This window comes from Thunnus thynnus, chromosome 21 (assembly GCF_963924715.1).
Source record: "Thunnus thynnus chromosome 21, fThuThy2.1, whole genome shotgun sequence".
In the NCBI taxonomy this organism is placed as follows: Eukaryota; Metazoa; Chordata; class Actinopteri; order Scombriformes; family Scombridae; genus Thunnus; species Thunnus thynnus.
In genome coordinates, this window is record NC_089537.1 from 12,234,279 (window position 1) to 12,246,203 (window position 11,925).

At 40.8% G+C, this 11,925-nt stretch overlaps 1 protein-coding gene across 1 annotated transcript in view; it reads right to left on the reverse strand.

Moving 5' to 3' along the window:
• The window catches only part of map3k22 (mitogen-activated protein kinase kinase kinase 22), a 40,861-nt gene extending 30,552 nt beyond the window's left edge, over nt 1-10,309 (reverse strand). Inside the window, exon 1 of the mRNA XM_067578486.1 lies at nt 9,910-10,309. The gene's annotated coding sequence lies outside the window, so the exon portion shown is untranslated. The remainder of the gene's footprint in view (nt 1-9,909) is intronic.
• Between the last annotated feature and the right edge of the window lie 1,616 nt (nt 10,310-11,925).

Here is an 11,925-nt window from a genome sequence, read left to right on the forward strand (position 1 = left end):
CCCAATACCACGTCGCCCGGTCTGTTGATGCTACACACACACAAACACACACGTCCGCACGGGAACAGAACAGCCCCCGTCTTGTGCCAGCAAGTCACCAGATGGCCCATCTGTTTCGCCCCTCTGCCCAGCATGATGCCAGGCTAGTGGTGCCCACTGATCGCCAGCCCAATTCTCCACACACTTCTTGGCAGGCAGGCAATGTGACAGCCCCTCTTGTTGAAGATCAAATGCTAATCGCCACTCGCTCTTGTTGCTCTGCAGCCACACATCCTCCAAGAAAAGGCTGTCTCTCCACTCAATCATCTTCTGAGCTGAATCGCGAGACAAACCTACACCATGGCTTCAACACATCCAGAAGTGCTTCAACGCTGTGACGCACTTCACTGTCTGATATGGATAACATCAGCAGTCGGGCCAATGTTTCACTGGCAGAGGCCTCTCCTTTGTCACAGTATGAGGACTGTGCAGAAATGACAGAGGAAGTTAATTAAAAAGAGGACAGCAGAGGATGGGATTTCAGGCGAGGGCCAGACAAAGCAGAGCCACACTCAAACCACGCACTGCAATTTCATTTTTATTGGAATGATTGAACAGAAATCAGAGCCAAAACTATGCAGACAAGCATGTATATGTATATACACATATGCACTAACTTGTTTCAACTTGCCTCAGCTGTTACATCACTCTCTAAAACAAGTAAACAGTGCGGTGTTGGCTGTAAGTCTCCGAGGGAAACTCCCCCTCTTCAGACTAGAGAAGTGGAGGGTCTGCTCTCCAGCTGCCTGGTGGCCTGAGTATGACCTCATCTCTGACATCACTCTTGTGGAGTCCCAAAGAAAGCGCCATTTCAGAGGTCAACTTCTAAACTTTGCAACAAGCTCATTGGTTTTCCATTTTGCACACAACACAGCTTGTGTGCAACAGTCATGAAATGCCAAAATAGATAATCCATAAAGAGAACCAAAGAGTTGAGTAGGTGGAGAGGACAAGACAGCTGTGAGACAAGACAGCTGTGAAAGTTTGATCGAGGACATGATGCACTGAGGTCAAAGCAATATGATGATGGAAGACATGCACATAATCAGTACTGTGCTTCACTTAGGCGATAAGAATGTTGATTTTCATTTGAACCACTTGTGAGACTGACTTGATTTGAAAAGCGTCTCCCCTTATTGGAAAACCTGCATATTCATGGACATCAGTGGCATGGTAGTTTAAACTGCATGTCTGGCAGCAAGTTTACAGAACTATAATACTGTGTTTGGAAGTTTAAAGTATCACCTTAAAGTCCCCCCCCCACTCAAAGATGTTTTTTGCTTCTTGTTCTTTTACTTAGATGTTTGAACCTCACTGTGCAGAATGGTGTACAGTACATGCAAACTTTGACACTAGAAAGCTGCTTTTATATTCATCAATGGAAAGTGGAAAATCAGAGTTTAAGGCATGTACTTATGAGCTGATGATCTGTGACATCACAACTAGCTTGGAGCCAATCATGGTCCAGTACTGAACTTACACAAATGTGTATGGAAACCTGAAGCCTCCAGTGCACATACACTGAGAAGTGTTTGTTTTTTGCTGCATATTTAACCCCTTTTCATACAAACATTGTTAACCCAGGGTTAACCTAAGCCCCAGGCTGTACGATGCACACTGTACTTCTACTAGCTCTGGGTTAAATGTCTGTTGAAACAAATGACTGATGTTTACAGTGTAGAATGACACATGACTACTCCACTGTTTACTTTAGCCCAGTTTCACACTGGCATCTTTTAGCCCTGTGTTTAGTCAATTTTCAGGGGATAACCCCGCAAACTCGGGGCTAACCCTGCTCCGAAGCGGAGGGCCAGCAAGCCCTAGGCTAAAGTTGGGGGTCTAAAGTCTGGGCTGTGCAGCGTGAAAAGCCCCAGTATGGACTTCACAGTGAAGTAGGAGAAACTTGATTACACATCTTGTGTAATCAAGTTTCGACATGAACAAGTTTCATGAGTCTGCTGTCTTCATATTGTACAGAAATGAATGGGAACCAGTGGATGTCTGGAACACGCATTTTGAAAACACACATTGTGAAAAAGTTAGCTGTGACGTTAAGTGCAATTGCTCTGTAGGAAATGGTCCTTTTAATAACTAGAATTCATGTGCTGCTGACTTAACAATATAGCTCAATGATAATAATAATAATGACAATGTTTATTTATATAGCATCTTTCAAGAGCAGATGTCATAAAGTACTTCATAATAAAAACTAACAAAAAGCAAATTAAAAAAAGCAAACAAGAGGCAACAAACAAATTAAGACATCCAGCTAAAAACACAAAACAAAAACAGAAATAAACAAAACAAATTAAACAAAAGCAAGTATAACAAATTGGTCTTGAGCTGCTTTTTAAAGGTGTCCACAGTATCCACAGATCTTAAGTCCAATGTGAGAGACTTCCAAAGTTTAGGAGCTACAATCTCAAAAGCAAAGCCTTCTGTCTTGAGCCTGGAGCGAAGGACAACCAACAAACCCTGATCCGAGGACCTAAGATTCCTACTGGTATTATATGGCTGCAGTAGTTATTTAATGTAGGCAGGTGCCTGATCATGCAAGGCTCTGAATGTGATTACAAGGATCTTGAACTGTATTCTGAATTTGATGGGAAACCAGTGTACAGACATCAGGATTGGTGTTACTTGACACCTTTTGGGGTACTTGATCAGGAGCTTGGCAGCAGCATTTTGGACCACTTGTAAGCAGTTCAGGGATATCTTGCTAAGACAGGTGAAAAGAGAATTGCAATAATCAAGATGGGAGGAAATGAACGCATGTGTAATCATCTCCATTGCAGTTATGGACATACTGAGTTTAGCAATGTTTGTCAGCTGGTAGAAACAGGCACAAACCAAACAATTTACATGCTGGTCAAGACTCGAAGCCTGGCACATAGAAATGCCCAAATAACGGAGGGTGGGTTTAATAGAAGATTAAGAGCAAAGAATTTCCATCACCTTTGAGACGTCATCAGAGGCAGAAATGAGAACTTCTGTTTTATCAGTGTTTCGCAATAGAAAATTATCTGCCATCCAATATTTTATAGAGTTGAGGCAGTTCAGCAGAACAGACCATTTTTAAACATTTCGAGGCTTAAACGAAATGTATAATTGAATATCGTCCACATAAATATGGAAGGAGATACCTTTAAAATTACTGCCCAAGTGGAAGCAAGTATAATGCAAACAGCAACAGGCCCAGATCAGAACCTTGGGGAACACCACAAAACAAAAACTCAGTTGATGAGGCATAATTATGAACTGTGACAGAGAAGGTCCTGTCACAGGTACAAGGAGAACCAATCCAAAGCTGATTCAGAGATACCTACCCACTGCCTGAGCCTCTCAATCAATATACGGTGGTCTACAGTATCAAAACCAGCACTGAGCTCTAACAGTACCAATACAAAACATTCTCCTGCATCACCCTGCATTAACAGATTATTTAAGACTAAGAGCTGTTTCTGTTGAATACAACCGATGTAAGCTGTAAGCTGCTTAGTAACCACTTTTTCTAAGACCTTAGCTAAAAAAGGTAACTTAGAAATAGCCCTTTAGTTCTAGACAAAGAAGGGTCCGGGTTGTTTTTTTTGAGAAGAGGTTGAATAGCGGCTTGATGTCAACACACTGCGTCTAACCAAATTCAACAGCAGTGATGACAGCAATGCAAGCTCTGGTAGGCTGTATCCAAAATAAACAGCATAAATCTGCACTGTTGATCACTAATAATGCATCATAGGCCTGGAATCATTTAAGGAGACGGTGAGCTGGTCACAATACCCGGTAGGCTGTCTGAATTGCAACATGGGCAGGAAGTGAAGGGTGATTAGTGAGGCACGGCTACTTAGGTGACTTACGCTTTTTAAAAAGGTCAGTGGCGGGGGTGTCCTGTCCGCTGAACGCCTGCCAAGACTGTGCTGTGGCCACCCTGCATGAGTCACAAGTGTTATGCTGGCTGATTCTGGGAAGTAAGACAATACTGTATGTCCTCCTCCGTACTGGGTCTGCTGCTGGTGGTCTATGCAGGGACACACTCAAGGACGTCAGGCAGGCGTCACTCCACGTGGGGCCTCGGCACTCATCTATCATAATCTTGGCTCTCCCCTTTGCTTTGTCTCGCAGGAGTTATTGCTGAGAAGAGATCCAAGCTCTTCAATGGAACACAAGGTTTAACAACACCTTCCTACAACATAACAGGAGAATTCTTCCTGTGATCTGGCACTAAATCTATGCTTTGTTTCAAATAACAGAATTTCCCTTTTGATTTAAAGCCATTAATTACACCTTTGTGGCTTCAGTTCGCAGTTTCAACTGTAAATGCATGCTCAATTAAAAGACTGATATTGGAGTGCCAATTTCTCAAGGGAACACAAAGGGGAGAAACTAACAATCATTGTCATTATTGATTAATCTATTAATTATTTTTTATTAACATTAGGGTAACATAAAACTTTTTTGGCACTGACAAAAGAGCGTCTGTAGCACTGAGTGTCAAAAACTGTCAAGTACTGAAAGTGAGTGTTAACTGTAGGACCGTAAATAAAGATTATTCTTGATATTGATTGATCATTTTGTGCATAAAATGTCAGAAAATAGTGAAAACTTTCCAAAAGCTCAAGTAGACATTTTCCAACAGCTTGTTTTTTGTCTACTTTAATATCATAGAGACTAAAATATAGAAAACATTCACATTTGAGAAGCTGGAACCAGTAAATCCTTGCTATTTTTGATTAAATAATGACTTAAGGTGTTAAACAACTATTTGTCAAATTTTTTCAGCTCTAGTTGAATGTCTGAACAAACTTTATCCAATTCTTTGATCAGCCTATTTCTGATTTAATTCAGTTTTCTCAATATTAGGCAGTATTTTATTCAGGCAAACTACTTCGACGGCTGTTTGTATTTGTACAAGATTTAACATTAGAGATGTTTGGCTTCTTTTTATTAAATGAAACAAGGTAAGTCGGATACTGTACCAGTGCTAGCATCAAAACATTTCAAAAGATATTAACCCCTTTTGAAATTTAGTCTATAGAATGGGAAAAAATACTCATCTCCAATTTCCAAGAGCCTAATGAGAAACCTTTAAGTTGCTGGTTTTGTCCGACCAACAACCCAAATATATTCAATATACTGTATAATTAGTATATATTATCAGCACAGTTTTTAACCAATAAAATTCCAAGGACACAATAGGAGAAAGTAGTTGGTATAATCAGGACAAAAAGGAGTCATATGAATGGTGTAGCTGGACATACAACTCAATCCACTGATGCCAATCCAGTGTAAAAGGATTCTCCTCAGTGAACGTGATGGCTCTATTAGCTCAGAGATAAGTAGATCTATCTACCATTATGATCAACCACACAACACTAGCTAAAAATAGCCAAATAGAAAAAGTGATTCTCCTGCCGTCCACAATATATCCACTCCCCGGATCACGAGAACCATACTGTCACTCCCGAGAGGAATCAAAGTACAATCTGTAGAGCAAGCTGTCTTTTCCATTATGCGGTGACATGCTATTACAAGCACATTCATTCATTGTGTTTCTCCACCCAAATGCAGCCATGCAGAGACAGCTCATAGACTTAAACCCATTTCACGAGACAGAATGTCAAACAGCTGTGGTTCAGAAAGAGGCAAGAAAGTATTTCTGTTTTGCCACCAAGCAGTTTATCCATGAAGACTGTCTCGGTCCTGGGCTTTTGATACTCGAGAGGCTGAGTGAGTGTGACAATGAAAAATCCAAAAGCAATTTCATGATTTAATTTCAAGAGTCCCCCCTGTTGATTTCATTTAACATCTCTGCAACAAACCACAATCTGGCCTTTATTTATGTATTCATATTTGAATACATGCGCACCACCAGACATCAAAAGCAATGGCGTCTGACCATTTACGGTAACTTTGTACACAAACTTGTCCTCAGTGTTATTGTACGAGTCCAGTCTGGAAGTGTGTTTCCGGCTGTCCTTGCAGACTCAGGCTCTGCTGCCACTGATGGCATTGTCCTTACGGTCAGACAAGCCGTGCAGACAAAGCTCAATCAAGACAACTTCCTCTTGGTTTGTGGAGAGGAGGGGGCTGGACCTTACTGAACTCTTACAGATAACGAAAGGCGACTCAGACTGGCTTCAGAAAGCATTCAGACCCTTTGACTTTTCCACATTTTGTTCTGCTGTTGGCTTGATTTAAAATTGATCAAGGCTGTATTTTCTGCCTTTAGTCTTCACAAAAAACTTCATTATGAGAAAGGAATAACAAGTTTTTGCAAATTTCCTGAAAATAAAGAACTGAAATTTTACATATGTAACCAGACCCCTAACTCTGCACTATACAGAAGCAGCACTGTCAGCAGTTACTGCTTTATGTCATCTTGGGCGTGCCGCAACCAGCTTTACACACACCTGTATTTGTGCAGTGTCAATCATTATTCCTTGCACATTAGGTCACTCTGTTTGGAGTGTTTGAAAACTTTGATTACCTGGTCAATTGACAGATTTTTCATGATCAAATCTGGTTTCGACTAGGACATTCAAACTTGTCCTGAATCATCTCCAGTGTTTCCTTTGACTTTGTTGAACTGAAAGGTGAATCTTTGCCAAGGTTTTCTTCAAGGCGTACATGCATACAACACATTCTTCAAGGTTTACTTGTCTCTGCCCATTGTTCTCTCGGTCTTCACATATCTTTCAGATCCTGATTGCTGTAGGAATGGTATAATATAGGTGGCTGGTGTTTGGTTTTAACTACATTCACTGCTTGCCAATCAGGCCAAGGAGTTCATTTTTTTGGCTGCTATTTTTTTCAACTTCTGAAGAGGACCTCTGAAGTTCTATTACCCTGGCTTCTCAGTAACCTCACCAAAACCTTTTTTGTCCAGTTCCTGACAGGCAGGAGTCAAAGAGTTTTGCTTAGTCTCAAACACCTTAATTTATGTCCCAGTGAGGAAGCCTGCTGTGCTGCAAACTTTCAATACTTTAGAAAACTTTTGTACCTGTCTTTGACTCTATACCTCAACACTGTGCGCTTATATTTGTACAGAAACTTCCGTAGATTTAATAGCTTGGTTTTAACAGGTTTTGGCTTCAGTGAAACTAATTTATCCCAGATGAACTCTAAATCAAAACACTTTAAACTCAATTTGGAGGATCATATAGTGTCATTTGATTGCATATGCAAAGCAAGTATTTATCCATTCATGTTTCAATAAATGACAAAATGTGTGGAAGACATACAAACCACCATTGAGCATAACATCTCTGCTGTCTAAAATTCTACAGAATATTTACAGTATGTGATGATTATTCTGTGTCAGACCAGTTGAACACCTAATGACAAACATGTTTTGTTGTCTGGTGTAGTTAGGCAACCTCAAAAACAGGGCTCTTGTGGGAAAATAATCAGTCTGCCTATATGAGTCAGGGTAACCTTTGACCCCTCAGCCCTCAGGCAGTGGGCATCTGGCGTATGGTCCTACTTCTGAGAATTCAGCATATGATTGCATGACTTAACACTTCTCGCTGAGCAGAGAGCGTGAGGATGAAGAGGTTGCGTTCCCTATACTGTAAACACTATTTACTTGCGAAGAAGCCAGCTCTGAACAGAAGTATGTTAAGAGAAGTTAATAGATGAACACAGGCCACAAATGTCTATGATCAATCAAAACTTTTCAGAACCTTGAAACTCTCCTTCAGCAGGCTACAAACAATATCCACCTTGTACCAATTTGACCTATAAAACTGAAAGCTTAGGATGTGACAGGAGCGATAAACAGTTTCAAACCTGTTTCCTCATTAGTCCCATTAAGACACAATTATTAACCCATCGCTTCTGTCTCTGGCTGGCGTTTACTGTGGGATTCAGTCCCGTTATCAACCAAATGGATTGTTTTGCTTGGGGCACACCAAGCATATCTGTGGGCGGTTTCCATTTGACAGTTTGACTCTCACTTTAAGGCTATTTCTGACCCCCTCAGGGCTCGCCAATGTGCTGATAAACCCATCCATCAGTTGCTACTCAGGCCTCTGCTCTGAGAGTGCAGTTCTAGTTGATTTGATTTGATGAACCAAACACAATGGCCTCATTAAAATCTGATTTGGTGGATTGTCTCAGAGGTCTGCCATTTCAGGGATATACAGACAGGTGACAAATTAAAGGAAAAACCTGAATAAATGAGTGTAGAAACATAACAAATGCAGATAGTTCTACACAGGTGCACGACATGGTACAATTAAGCAATTAATATCCAATCATGCTCTGTGGCATATATAAAAATGCTGAGCAGGCCCAGTTGATTCTGATTTTGTATCAAGATGGCAACAGGAAAAGATCTAAGTCACTTTGAAAGAGGGTTCATTGTTGGGGCACGGATGGCAGGAGCTTCAATCACAAAGACTGCTCAACTGGCCAGTGCTTCAATAGGAACAGTGACTAAAGTGACGTCTGCATTTAGATCTATGGGAAAGACATCAGTAAACAGGGTCGGAAATTGTGGTCAACAGCATGCATTTGATGACCATGAAGCTTGTGCATTAGTGTGATTATGTAAGGAAAAACAGAAGAGCAACTCTTCCTCAGGTGACTGAGATTGTCAACGCAGGACATGATCGGACTGTGTCAGCAAGAACAGTCCGTCGACAATTACATAGAGAGGGATATTATAGTAGGGTTGCAGTGCATAAACCCCTCATTATGAAGATGAAGCACATTTGAGAGTTCAGTGGTGCAAAACCATAGGCGCTGGTCTACAGAGATGTGGAAAAAAGTGATAGGGTCATATGAGTCATTACCACCATATTCTTGACAAGTGGGCGAGTGTTTGTGTGGCATTCACCAAGAGAACGGTACAGGCCTGAATACTTGACCCCAACAGTGAGGGGATCTGGTGGCTCTGTTATGCTGTGGGGGGAATTTTGCTGGCATGGTTTGGATCCACTTGTCTCCTTAGAGGGAAGGGTCACTGCAAATCAATACAAAGTTGTTCTGAGTGATCACCTTCAGCCTATGATGAAACATTTCTATCCTAATGGGAGTGGTCTCTTCCAAGATGGCAATGGCCCCATCCATAGGGCACGAGGGGTCACTGAATGGTTTGATGAGTATGAAAATGATCATATGCTATGGCCTTTGCAGTCAACAGATCTCAACCCAATAGAACACCTATTGGAGATTTAAGAAAACCAGGGAGACAAATTTTGAGGCAAAAAAAGAAAAAGAAAACATGCAAAGGATTTGAAGAGGATTCCTTCTTCCAGTGAAAACAGCAGTTAAACTGACCACAGAATCACAGAGGTCTGGAAGACTAACAGCAAAAGAAAAAAAGGAAACAGACTGAACGAGTCCACAGGCACAGGATGACAGTGACTTTCCAGAAATCACTCGCACCTCAAGACGTGCAATTATGCTTCACTGATGATAAATAAAGCACAAACCGTCATTAAAAACGTGTACAACATCAACAAAGGACTTTAGCTCTCAAAGTAACCACCAATAGTCAAATGCAAATCTTTATTCTGGTAATAAAACATGAATATATCCACAAATCATACCTTCTTGCTGCAAAAATGAGGCCTTTACTGGTCCAAATTCAAATTCCCTGAAGTAACTCTTACACTGAAATAATTTGGGGTTGTTCAAGTTTACACAGTTCACACATGCAAGATGGCTTGTTCACGCCACCAGCAACCATACTGCACATGCTTATGTCTTATTAAAAAAAAAAGAAAAAAGCAATTTCAACTGTACATGACCAAATTAATAAGGCTGCAAGTCTGTTTTAATGTCCTGGCATTGCATTTGTTATAACAGGAAATTGTGTAAAAGCAGTGATATTAGAAACTGGAAAAATAATCCAGGCTGGACTCTTACCTTGTTATCTATGTGTCTCCATGTTCTAGTTGTGGCTGCAGGATTTATGAAGGTAAATTGATAAAGGAGTGTAAGTTATCACAGATAAACGACAGAAAGAAAGAGAGAGGGGGAAAAAATCCCAACTGATGCAGAGCAAATCTATCCAAAACAGTGGGGCTTGATATCCGGAAACTGCGCTCTGTGCTGAAGAGCAGAAATTAGAAATACAGGCTCTATTCAGGCAGAAAGATCTTCTCTCCTTCCAGGTGCATAATCCAGAGCTGACGGACGTGTTTGCAGACAGGAATAAACTGCATCGGCTAATGTTTCAAGAGTAAAGTTTTTTCCACCCTGCGCTTAGCTTGTCTCCACACACACTACAGAGAGGAGCTGAGTTTCCCCCGGAGCTGCGCCTCTGATGTCAGCAACAACGTGAGCTCCAGGAAGTGGTGACGCGCGCTCCGGTGGTGCGTTTCCAAGGCAGCGGCGCCAAACTGTAGCGTGTAGCGCCTCCCCGTGGACACCTGGAGCAAATACAACACCTGATCCAAGAGACTCTATTCTATTTTATTCTATTCTATTTCACTTAGGAGACTTGAATATCACAGCAGATCCTTGTATTTTACACTCCTGTGCAAAAGTTTGAGGCACTGAAAGTAAAGTAAGGATGCTTTCAAAAGTAATTCCATTAATAGTTTTTATTTATTAGGCTAATTAACGTCATGCAAAGTTGAGTAAACAGAAGAAACCTAAATGAAATCAATATTTGATGTGACCACGCTTTGTCTATAAAACAGCACTGCTCGTACACCTGCACACAGTTTTTCAGGTACTTGGCAGGTCAGTTGTTCCTGCATCTTGGAGAAGTTGCCACAGTTCTTCTGTGAGTTTAGGCGTCTAAGTTGTTTCTGTCTCTTCATGTAATCCCAGACTGACTCCGTGATGTTGAGATCAGGGCTCTATGGGGGCCAAACCATCTGCTGCAGGACTTCTTGTTCTTATTATTAGTGAAGATATTTCTTTATGGCTCTGGCTGTATGTTTGGGGTCGTTGTTATGCTGCAGAATAAATTTGGGACTGATCAAACGCCTCCCAGTTGACATTGCATGATGGATAAGAATCTAAACATCTAAAGTGCCTAAAGCCTTTGCACAGTACTGTATATGCTGATAAAAAAAAAGGAAAAAATAGAGTAATAAATAAAGTTCTGCTTCTGATATGATATTGTGAAGGCATCATTATATGAAAAAAAAACATGTGGAAGAACTTCAAGGTCTGATTAACTTGCAGTTGTGCACAAGAGTGATTGCTTTGGCCTCATGGGCAACAGGATCTTACAAGTTTATGATTACAAGAAAATTCTTATTTCTTGATTTTTGTCTGCTTGTCAGTTCTGTTTTGATTCATGTCTGGACATTTGAGATTACGTTAATTTACTTTCTCTACAGTCTATCAAACTCATAACCCCATCCCTGTATAATTATGCCAAAATCTCAATAAAAAAAGTATGACAAAAAAAAGAGTGCAAACAAAAAAGAGTAGCACCAAATGTAAAGTTGACATCCGTCATATAATAAGCCTTTTTCCACAGAAGACGTTTTAACACGTCACAGTAGGAAAAGGGTGTAAATAATGAAGTTCCTCTATTGAGTCCTCTCAACTTAATTTTGGTTATAAATTGATCATTTATTTTAAAATATGCACAATGAAAGCATAACTGGAATATTAATGTAAAGGTATTCAAACTGGATCTTGACGCAGGGCCGCTGTGCAAAACAGAGATGCAAGGTAAGGTAAAAATGCAGGAGTCGCTTTGAGGCTCTTTCCATTTTGGATTATATTAATCAGTTAATTAATTTAACTGAAACTAATTTCCACACAGTGAACCTGGTGCCTTTGAGGCCCCTGAGGGAGTTTCCAGCTCTGCCTGAGTAGTAGTCAAACCTTGGATTGGTGGCCTTGACTTGCTCTACTACTAGTTTGTTCCCCTGCTCCTCCCGTCTTAACTATCACAACAGACACACATTTGACCGA